Here is a 12,817-nt window from a genome sequence, read left to right as displayed (position 1 = left end):
AAACTTTAAAAAGATCTAATAAACAATTAACATGCCTCTAATAAGTAAACACCTCGTGGCCTTGTAAAATATACAACTCATAATAACATCTTCATTAAAATAATCTAAACTTCTCAAAAGTATTCTGCACTCATGTCCACCTCTTTTCCTTCTTTCCATTTTGATTGATAGTGACACAGTAAAATATATAACCAAACGCACACAATTCTATCTAGTTACAACACATCTCCATTAGAAACTTGAACCAATTAAAAGGTTACCTAGAAATAAGATTCCCATGGTCTCTCAAGTCATCACCATGAGCACCCAATGCGTCAGCCACCCAATGCTCGCACAGATGGCCTTGATTTAATAATAGAAAGAGCTTAATCAAATATTGTCCTTTGAGATATCTTAGCCTTCGATTCGTGCTCTTATGAGATCTTCTATTGCACCTCTGCAATCTAATATATCTTATTCTCCACATTCCAACCTATTGCCCACATCATTCAATGCCACCATAACTTCGACCATCCAAATCGTAATCTCCATTTTCCTCTCATTCAATTTTTCGAACTGCTCCTTCAAATCCAGTCGTTATCCTCTGACCCCTTCAATTTCATTGATTTAGGCCATCAAATTATCAATTTCGATTTCACTAGGGCATGAATTTACATTCATCATGAAATCCATTTTTACTCCAATCAAATATGCTACATCAACTTTGACAATTATAATCCTTTCAACATTGAGAGGTGGAAATATATTTTATAATAATACGTGTTCCTTGAATAGTCTCTGCTCTTCTAAAGTGTCCATTGTCTAATCGAGATTGCAAAATTGTAGATTGTCCTTTCCAAATCGTTCCATTTTCCATACACTTGTTGAGACCTCATGGAATAAATGACACTATTTTTTTCTATTATGTCCCTAACTATAGACTTCAACCTATCTCTATTAAGAGGCTAATGTAGACCCCCACAGTGCCCTGTGGAAAAAGCCTTGCATTAGCAACTGAAGGCTTTAAAATAGGTGCTTGGGAACGACCTTGACTTGGAGGTAGAATAGGAGATGGCACCAAACTTTCATTTTTGTTTACTAATTGACCAGATAGGCCTTCCAAACCATCATTGTCCTTTGTAGGCATCCTAGGCATCTTCCGAACCATTGCAGGCATCCCAGACATTCCAGGCATCAAACCTTCAGATTGTCCAATACCAAAACTGTTTCTAGCACCCATACCCATAACATTGGATGCACCATGACCATTGCTCACGTTTGTTGATACAGGCCTTAAACCAAGCTTATGTTCAACTAATGAATGGATCTCATTTATATTTTTAGCTTTTATCTCTTCACTTCTAGGGATCCATTTATTATCATGCAAGTCAAGAACATCACAAACCATGAATCTCATCCAAGATGCCAATTGTTGATTATTAGATAGTTGCTTCATTAAGGAGAAACAAGAATCTATGATAGAAAACGACTTGGGGTTTTCATCAAGATGTTTTCCAACGGTGTTGAAAAGATAACAAAGAGCCTCCACATTTTCTTCAACGAGAGGAGAATTTGCATCCTGACCTAACAAATATTGAATACAATGAACAATTTTTCCATATGCCATTTTTTTTCTTGAACAACTCCCCATTTAGCCTTATGTTTCCCAGAGTGTGAAGTTTTACCATATTCTCCTTGTCACGGTGCTCATATTCTTGATCTGGGGTTGTCATTTGCTTGATTTCTACTCGTAGATTTTCTGCACCTTCAATGCTTCTTGGAAAATTCTTCTTGGAAAGTGTTAATATTGTATCCTCCAGAATGTTATTGGTTTTCTTTCAGGTTCTTCAGGTGGAAATTGAGAAAGTATTATACTTAGATCATGGCATACATAGGGTAAAATGTCGGATCCAAAACTATCTTGTCAAAAATAATATGCATTGTTCCATGTAGAATGTATGTTGAATTGATCCTCGAATTCATTAGTTGATCTTCAAGAACACCAAATGATTTTGGTGTTAATTTGTTGAGTAACCCCTTCATAATTTTTAAAACTTTATCCTTTTCTGACAAGGTTTCCCTCCTGGCTAGCCAAGGAACACCAACCTTCACTAGAGTAGTAGTTGATCTAGGCCCCAAGCCCACTAAAACATGAACTTTTGAAAACTGAGTTTAGTTTCTCTTGGAAAGAAAACTAATAACCAGACTCTTGTAAACACTACAATCATGCAAAGTGATAAGAAGATATAAACAAGGCCCGAGACATGAACTTTTGAAAATTCATTTTAGTTGCTCTTGGCGAGCAAACTAATAACCAGACTCCTATAAAAACTAAAATCATGCAGAGCGATAAGAAGATAAAAACAAGGTTTCATCAATTTTCATTGGCAGGTCGTTTGAGGATTTGGAATTGCAGAGAAGGCTATGATACTAAACATTTTGGCTACCTAGAAAATATAGGTAAATAAATTATAAGTATCATAACCTAGCATGATGACGTATCAAATGTTTCTTCAAGGAATTTAAAAGAGCCAGTTGGAAGGCATTCTTTTCGAGTAAACCACGCCTTTTTTAAAGCCACATAGAGTCAGTTGGAAGGCATGTTTCTCGACTAAACCACACCTTTTGTGAAGCCACTCGCTAGTTGGGACTTTCATTCTTTACATGTCAAAAACGCTACATGGTGAACAATTTTCAATGTTCTTATGGAAAATACATTCCATTTTGGACATCCTTTAGTCTATTACATAGCTTTGTAGGCACCCTTCCTGGAATCCTTTCTGCCTCCAATAGCTTTATACTTCATCTCTTTTGCACCACATTGAAGGCCTCTGAATGTGTACTAGTATTTCAGTAAATTATTATTGAAGGGATTTATGCTCCACTACTAGCTATCCCAAGATACGATATGATACAACCAATGAAAGTATTGAAAGTTACTTGCTTTCTCACTTCCAGTAGAGGACATAAATACTTTAAGATGATATGACAATTTTAAGCCACGATGCTCTACAGAGGTTTCCCTAATCTCTCCAATTTTTTAGAGGATTGATGACACATTGTTTACAAACACTTTCTCACAAGGATACAAATCTGTGAATCCTATTTCATGTCATGTTACCTGAAACCAATTAAATGAATTTGGTTCAATTAAATTTGGATTTTTTTTTTTCTATTATTACAGGGCCTCTAAAAGCTAGCTCCACTACTAGCTAGCCCAAGATATGATACGATATGACCAGTGAAGGTATTGAAAGTGACTTGATTTCTTGCTTCTAGTATAAGAAGGCATAAATCCTTTAAGATGATCTGACTATTTTAAACCATGATTCTCTATAAAGATTTCCCTTATCTCTACTATTTGTTAGGAGATTGATGACATAGTGTTTACAAACACTTTCTCATAGGGCTACAAATTTGTGAATGTTATTTCATCTCATGTCACCTGAAACCAATTAAATGAATTCGGTTCATTTAAATTTGGATTTTTTGCCATTGTTATAAGGCCTCTGTAAGTTTTCTCTTGATTTCAAAATGGTTGGGATTCCTTTCACATCCTAGGGAGCAGGATGATTTTAACCCCTAGAAAACCTCAAACACCCCTAGCTTATGTCTTTGTTGTTGGTTCAACACCAATGGAATCAATTTCTTTATTCGTGACTTTCATCTGTGCATATGGATTTTCACTTTCATCAATAATAGGCTCTAGAGCAAGCTCTACATTTGTACATAGAATACCTCAATATTAAGACCCAAGGAAACAACATATTAATTATTCTCATCTTCTTTTTCATAGTAAACTAATGTTGTTCTTGATATGCCAATTCTTTGACAAGAGTCCCTAGTTTCATTCTTTCATTCAAAGCTATTAGTTTCAAGCAGGATCGTTGCCCTTTTGAATCTATGAAAAATAAGTGGTTGCAACTACTCTCACAATTATGGAGAGCCATATATAAGTTAACGGGAACATTAGAGAAATTTTGAGGTCTAAACTGGGCCTAGTAAGAAATATTATAAAATAATAGTGGAAATAAGAAAATGAGATTAAATTACATCATCAAATTTTAGAGGGAAAAAAGAAAAAACTACTTTTTCAACTCGTATTTTCAACTGATCTCCCTATGGTTTTACTCAAATTTTGAACAGGAGAACTCATTGGATGAAAAATTTAATTCATCATCCAAGGAATACTCATGTTCCATACTTTCGATGGACCCTTCTACATGAAAAATGAGAAATACATGAAAATTGTGGTTGAGTAAAATCGTAGGGAGATAAGTTGAAAATACGAGTTGAAAAAGTAGTCTTATTATTTTTTTATTTTTTAATCTTTTCACTTTTTTACTCCAAAAATGGTGAATCATCCCCGATGGTTGACATCATCATCTTGAATCCTATTGGTTCTTATAAAGTTGATTTTGGTTGTACATTTTTTTTTTGAGTCCCATTTTAGACATCAAAATTTCTCTAATGATAGTTCAAGAGGTTGGTGAGGTAGAAAGCCATATCATTGTGAGGAATATAATGTCTGATAAGTAGGTTGGTTGGTTCCTGATTCTGTAGACCCGTTATTACCTCAACCATAGGGAATTCAGAATCCTACCCTGATGCAGCTATGCTTTCTCTTACCACACAACATTTGGTGTGCATAAAGTTTTTTATAGTCAACTATGTGCCAATCAACCTGCATGTTCATAACACCGCACACCATCATGTGGATTGGTGAATCTCACTATGTTGTGAATTCGTGAGAATGGGATACTCCCTCCAACCCTTGTTTCCCCCATCGCTCACATGGCATCTTTCATTCTGGTTTAGCTTAGTCAATCAGGCTGGAAAGCACTACCAGGCGCTTAACAAACACACCTTTTGAATCGGGTAAGCATTATTTTCTTTTCGTCCTTTGAATCAGGTAATAATTTCGTTCCTCCCAATTACTTTTAATTGTGACATTCTCTTGTATTCATAGGCCACATTACGAAGGATATCTCTATGCAGGTCATTTTAATGTAATATTTTCAACAAAGAATGGTCAAATCGATGCATAATCTCTTTGACGAAGAACAGTGTCTCGACCAGTCAGGTGCAACTGGTGGATGAAAAACTTTGTGAACCAGAAACCCGAGTACCTTGGTCAATGGCATATGCCATGCAAAACCTTTTCCACGTGTCAGGCTTTAAATGGATGGAGGACGATGAAAATAGAGCATGGGGATTCGTTGGGGTGAATAATGTCTGCTCACCCCAACCCGCAAAGAGAACACCTTTGATGTAAAAATAGAACGAGAAAATTGACTTTGATGAAAAGGTTATAAAATGGGATAATAAATAATTTTTAATCTGATGGACTGATTATAATGTACACATTTAATCTGTTTGTTTATGGTAGTTTCGTAGAAGATATTGATATATTTCTTTTTTTCTTTTCTTTTTTAAGTTGTCTCAAAGATGAAGATACTCTTTACTAGATATTACTAGATATTTTATAACTTTGACTATGGTTTGAAATTCTTCTATATATGTTTGTGCAAACCAACTTCCCATTATATTTTATGCTTTCTACAATAAATGGTACTTGCCTCATGGCTATTTTGTTTTCACATGATATGGCCTTGTTGGCACATTTTTTTTATTTCTAAATTTTCATGTCATCTTGCCTTTCTATTTTATGCTTTCTATAATAGATGGCACTCGCCTCATGGCTATTTTGTTTTCACATGATGTGGCCTTGTGGCACATTTCTTTATTTATGAAAGTTCATGTCATCTTAGTGCTACTAAATATATACAAGATTTGAATGGATTTGTCAGTTTAGTTGTTGGCACATTTTCTTCAACTTTATGGTTTTTGATGTATTTATTTGTTTTTTCCTTTTCTTCACAGGTGGTACATTTACTTTTGAAGTTCATTGACAATATTATTGATATATATGTGTAATTTAATTGCAAAATATTAAAAAGGCACACAAGGGAAGAGGATTGTAGAATGGAATTTTCAACTCTTTACCATGTGAGTAATTAATTCAATCTTATTTTTTTTCAACTTATATTACATAAATGAATAGAGTTTCTAGTTGATTTGCTTTCATTGCATGCTTATTCCTTCTTTCACTACTAGTTAACTTGCTTTCACTGTATTTGATAAGTCATGCTTTTAGTTAGCTAGTAAAAGCAATGAATTGTTAGCTAGTAATGAATTGTTTCTCCTTTTTTATATATGTTCAAGTGGATAATATAGAAATTCGATAGTCTCTATTTTGAAAATTATTAAAGATGAATTAGGTGCCCAAATTCCCTTTATTCAGTTTTATTTTGGCATGTAATAGGGACTCCTTGAATTGAAATTTGAAACTACTCTTCTATATTACTACCTTTTCTTGAAAAAAAATGTCTTTATTTTTTATTTTACTATTTTTGTTTAGTTAACTCATGCCTATGCATTTAAAGTTTATTTCTGCTAAAATTTACCTACATTATACATTTAAATCTAGTCATGCATGGTTTAACATGGGTGATGGCCTAACTAATGCTTATATACTAGTGCATATGTATAGGAATACTATCAACATCAGTCTCAATAGCCCATAGATAACATATTCACATAAGCATATTAACAATATGGTTATCACCATTCATATTAGCAACAAACACAACAACCATATCATCATCAAATGCATCAACATTAATATGCACTCCAAACCACTATATCATGTTGGTAAAGAAACTCCTTTCTAGATTTTGGACTTGTGTAACAGGTTTACTAGTATTTGAGAAGGGAGTCTCCAAGGATTGTTATCCTAGAGAGATTCCTTTCTTTAGCCAACTCGAGCGCAAGAAGGAGCCCAAACATTTCATCCATATTATTTTTCATCTTGACAAGTCCCCATGAATGCTTAACTATTTGATTTCCTTTGAGATTTAAGAGGATCCCTCCCCATCCTATCACCCTTATGTATCGTTAATTCTTTTATCCATTGTGTCTAATGTTATTGCAATTTGATGGATTGATTTTATTGTAGGCAGTTAATATGTTTGTTTATGGTAGCTTTCTAGAAGATATTTATCTTTCTTTTTTTTTTCTTTCTGTTGCCAATTCTCAAAGATGAAGATGCCCACTATTGGGTTCTGCTATGACATTGACTATGGATTGAAATTATTATATATATGTCTGTGTTGACCAACTGACCTTTCTATTTTATGCTTTCTATAATAGATGGTACTTGCCTCATGGCTATTTTGTTTTCACATGATGTGGCCTTGTGGCACATTTTTTTATTTCTAAATTTAATGCCTTAACTGATAGAAATGTTTTTCTCGTGGAAGTTTCTTTAAGAAACACCTTTTTTCTTTTAATGGCTTGTATCTCTTTCATCATATTAATTGTTAAATGAGGCATTTTATTCTGAAATCATTGATTTTATCTTCTTGTTTTTGTTTGTGCAGAGATATTTGTGCCAAAAGGTCTTGTGGAATGTGACCTACTGGGGTATGTGTACTTTATTTGTATTCAGTGTTCATGTGAACTTTTCCATGTGTTGTAAATGAAGATCTATAGATAAGTTATATTGAAAATAGTGATAAGAGTTTTAAATGATATTTTAATTAAAAAAGAAGAAGATGAAAACACATTATTAATAGCTAAATGAATATCTATTGGTTGCAGATTGGATGGATCGTATTCATCTTCCAACCCCAAACTATCCGAATAATGGAGCTTCTAGTCCTCAACATGACCCTCGAATGGTGGATGCTAGTAGTTACATAGTTTTTAGAGGGAAACCATTGAATGATTTGAAAGGTGGAGAGACATATGTGCAATGCATTGAAAACACAGTGGGAATGTTTTGAAGTGATTAAACAACATTTCATATGTAAATTGTAGTTGGGTCAATATTAAGTTGGAAACTTATATTGTAATACATGACATTTCATATAATAAAATTTTTGGTTCAAATTATTTATGAGTGTACTTGATATTTCTTGATGTTGTAATCAACATATGAGACTTTACATGATTTACATGCATTTTCATATTAGATGAGCATGAATATTGTATGATATTTTTTTAATATAGTCGCAAAATCATACTAATTCATTTATGTTGATTAATAATGAACAAAAATAAAATGAATAGACAATGACTAAATTAGTCATATATAATGATTATTAATAAAAGTAAATGAAATAAATATACACTACTAAATTAGCCATTTCACAACCAAGTATACTACTATGAGATCATTCAAGGAAACCAATTAATGACCAAAGAAATATGAAAAAAATGTTGGTCGCGAGATAGGATACTGTAAATTAGCTGCTAATAGTCGGTTATATGCAGATTTTAGTGATCTTCTGAAATCAATTAATGACCAAAGAAATATGACCAAAATGCTCATTGTGAGGTAAGATATTTTAAATTAGCCACTAATAGTCATTTACATGCAAATTTTAGTCATTATTCATAGTCAAACATTTGTCATTTCCAATAGTCATTTATCTTTTTTTTTGGTCATTAAATGTGGTAAGTAATAACTAATTCAATGGCCAAAGTCACGACTAAATATACTACCAGATGATAAAATTAAGATAGTCAATTAATAACTAAGTTAAATACGACTAAATTGGTCGCGAAGATAAGATATTGTAAGGTAGCTACTAATGGTCATGTGACTGAACATACTCATTTATATGCAAGTTTTAGTAGTTTTTTGTCACTAGTTTATGTTTTCCTACTAGTGATTATTCTTACTATCTCTAGTCTACCACTAGAAACCATATGAAATATACAAGAATTTAGAGTCTAGGGCAACAAAATTTAAACATCACCAATAATTTAAAACCTAAAAGTTCACAAAGATAATGTTTCCCCACAATGGGGGAAACAAAAAAAAAACAAAACAAAAAACAAAATGTGTGGCATTTGAAATCCATAGAATCCGAGTCAATAAGCTAAGGATACTAGATATAGACTTGGAAAATAAAGTGCTAACATACCAGATGGGAATGTAGAAATTCCTTGTAGATTCAAATTGCTTATGTGATTTGGTAAAACAAAAGACTTGAATCTACTCTACTTATTAGTGGAAACAATTAATTGATCGAAAAATCATGAAGCATACAAGAGAAAGAATTCAATCATCACATTACATAATGATTTCCTGGGGAAAGCCACAGCTAGAAACCCCCACTATCTATTTATTGCATTAGTAAGAAAATATAAGAAGATTACAATGCTTTTCTAAATCCCGAGCAACCTCTGCACTATCTCTATTTGTCTCACTGCTTCCTAGACAAGATTAGGCCAATACTTAACCAATTTTTTATTTTCCCAAGTCCCTATTTCCTTGCATTGTTTCTCAAGGAATTAGCCTCCTATTAAATAGAGAAATTCCTCAATTTGGATGATTATACAACTAATAGTACACTTCCCTTGAACTCTAATCTCTACTGGGTAACTCTCAGATCTCATATGAATGAGTTATTTATGGTTGAATTATCAGCTAACTAGTTAAACACGTGAAACAACACCTCACTGTTATACCTCCTACTAGTTCCGCCATTGGTTGGAACTAGTTTAACTGACTTTAACTCAGTTAAACTGAATTAATTAATTGCAACTCAAAAATAAACTCAACTAGGGCTCCTATAAAGTAGGAGACACTCTACATGACTCAATTTAGACCCTCAAATCAAATTAGCTAAAACAACTAAGTCAAATTAACATAGCTAAATCATACAAGTTGTCTTTTTATGTGGAATTACAAATTTTCTCCTAATTTAATTCAAGGGAAAATTAAATTAGAATTTTCTTGTTTTCATTTTCAACACTCCCTTTCAACAAGAAAGGGATTCACATCTACCCTGGTCCAACACCTTTGGAATGTACTACATGCTACACTTATCATTGTTATTGCTGCTATTGTAACATCTGAAGTTGAGAATAATAAATAAATAAAACAACCACTTAATCAATATGCAACTGTCTACTAGGAAAATTGTGTTGTTGTTGAATCTGCGAGCCTCCTATGCTATTGTCAACTTCGTTATGCACTCCTCAGTATCTGACTAACATTGATCCTCCTCCTACTGAATATTGTGGCCCCCCGTAGCAAGGTAATGATCCATGAGACAAAAACATCTCAATGGACCCTGCCCAAATTTCTGCAACTCTTGGGACAATTGCTTCACATCACCCCACCTCACACTAGGAGGTATAAATGCATGCAAAAGGAACTCTGATCTACTCATACTATTGTTGTGATTGCTATGTTGTTGAGTTTTCACTACTGCTACAACTACTGCAATATTGAGTCTCATCTCACCATATCCTGAAGTACTATCTTCCATAGGGCTACTCCCTCTGAGTCTCGATCTCCTTGTGAGAAATCTTTGTGTTCCTCAATCTACCAATTTCAATGATCACAACTCATTTTTGTGTCACTAAACATTAGCTCACTTATCTTCCCACTAGTAGCCTTCTAGCTCCATTAAGAAGTTTGCACATAGGGTCTTCTAGATCTTCCCTGAACTAGAGCTCCATCAATCTGCAATTTGAAATTCCTGATCTAATGTGAATCATGCTCTGATAATAATTCCTATTCTGATACCATGTAGAAATTCCTTGTAGATTCAAACTACTTATATGATTTTCTAAAATAAAATACTTGAATATACTCTAGTCATCAATGGAAACAATTAATTGATCAAGAAATCACAAAGAATATAAGAGAAGGAATTCAATCAACACATTACACAATGATTTCCTGAGGAAATCCACAACTAAAAACCCCCGCTATCTATATATTACATTAGTTAGAAAATATGAGAAGATTACAATGCTTTACTCAAGCCCTAGCAACCTCTACACTATCTCTATTTGTCTCATTGCTTCCTAGACAAGCCTAGACCAATACTTAACCAATTTCCTGCTTGCCCAAGTCCCTATTTCCTTGTGTTGTTTCTCAAGGAATTAGCCCCCTATTAAATGGGGAAATTCATCAATTGGAATTGCGTAATCCATCATAGCCCTTCCTCTAATTGCATGCACCACTTGTACAATTTAGATGATCATACAACTAATACTACACTACCATTGAACTCCAATCTCAACTGGGTAACTCTTAGATCTCACATGCATGATTTATTTATGACTGAATTATCAGTTAACTGGTTGAACACTTGAAGCAACACCCTAATGTTATACCTCCTACTAGTTCCGCAATTGGTTGGAACTAGTTTAACTGACTTTAACTCAGTTAAACTGAATTAATTGATTACAACTCAAAATAAACTCAACTAGGGCTCCCATAAAGTAGGATACACTCTACATGACTCAAGTTAGACCCTCAAATCGAATTAACTGAACCAACCAAGTCAAATTAACTTAGTTAACTCATACAAGTTGTCAAGTGATGTGGAATTACAATTTTTCTCCTAATTTAATTCAAGGGAAAATTAAATAAGGATTTTCTTGTTGCCATTTTCAAGAGGGAAAGCATGAAAACCAAAGGACTAAAACCATGAAACATAAGATACCTAAGCATCAAGAATAAAATGAGGTGTTGAGGCTAATGGGTTGTTCCTCGACATTGCATGGGATGGAATTGGAGAGCTAGGTGGAGACTCCATCTCTAGGTTGGAAATACTTCCTTTCCTATCCAACATGAGGGATAGCTCATCTAATCGATGAATGAGATTTTCTTGAGTTTTTTTATCCTATCCATAAAATCTTCCCTAACAACAACTTGACATGCTAGTATAGGTCTACTATATGAAGATAATGATTCTGACAACCACTAGAGCTACGAGGGTCAGGAACCCAAAGGGAAATACCTACCATAATCTTTCAGTCCAAGGCGACCTATCTTTTTGTCAAATTTCATCCTCTACCAATCAAATTGCCTCATAAATCTTGGTAGGAGTGTGCTCATGAAAGTTGTGAGAGGAAGCCTCAACATGAAATCTAGATTTGGAACCACCTGAAGTATTGCAACCTCCTCCTCTGTGTCAGTAGCAAGATCATTGGTGTGTCGTGGATGTTGGAGGCAATAAGACTTCATTAAAACCTAGTTGGAACTAGGTGGGAAGTTGTAAAAGCTTATGTTGAAGGAATTTAATCATAAGGTTATGCTAGGCAAGCTACACTGACAATGAACTTGGGGAAAGTCCTCTTTGTCATAAAAAGACTACAAGGATGAAGGGAAAGTGAGAGGGTCTAGAGATGGTCCCCATACATGAGCGCCTATGCAATAGTCAGAACTCATGAAAGACAAAGGCAACATTAAGAGGAGGAATCAAAGGAGCAGAAGGATAATAAATATATTACCTAAGAGAAGGAGTAGGGTTGGGCATGCAAACCTTACTCGAGAGTCAAACAATAAGACAGAGGAGCCTCTACCACCCTCCTTAAGAGGTGAGGTCTAATAAATGAACCTTGACAATGTAATATGTAAGGAGAATGGGTGGCAAGAGGGTTTGCCATATCATATCCTTCCCTCATTAGCATGGCAATAACATCACATTAGGGCAACAATAATAATAACTTAAAATAAAATTACAATTTATTTAATTTTTATAAATTTTTTTGATCTTTACCATATGGAGAGTATCATAAAATAAGATGCTTATTTAAGTTTATCAACAATTTATTTTTTTATGATTACAAAAATAATTTAATAATAAAATATTAATAATCATTTATATTATTCCATTCATCTCTTATATTTTTAGAGCGCAACACACCTTGAATGAGAGATTTTCACCACTCTATAGATTCATATAACAATATGTGAGTACAACTTTCACTCGAGAGCAATATACACCATGTTTTCCAACTTTGG

The sequence above is a fragment of the Pinus tabuliformis genome, chromosome 1_2 (genome assembly GCF_031772625.1).
Source record: "Pinus tabuliformis cultivar Carrire ecotype Pingquan chromosome 1_2, CPIR1, whole genome shotgun sequence".
NCBI classification, from domain to species: domain Eukaryota; kingdom Viridiplantae; phylum Streptophyta; class Pinopsida; order Pinales; family Pinaceae; genus Pinus; species Pinus tabuliformis.
This window is presented reverse-complemented; position numbering follows the sequence as displayed.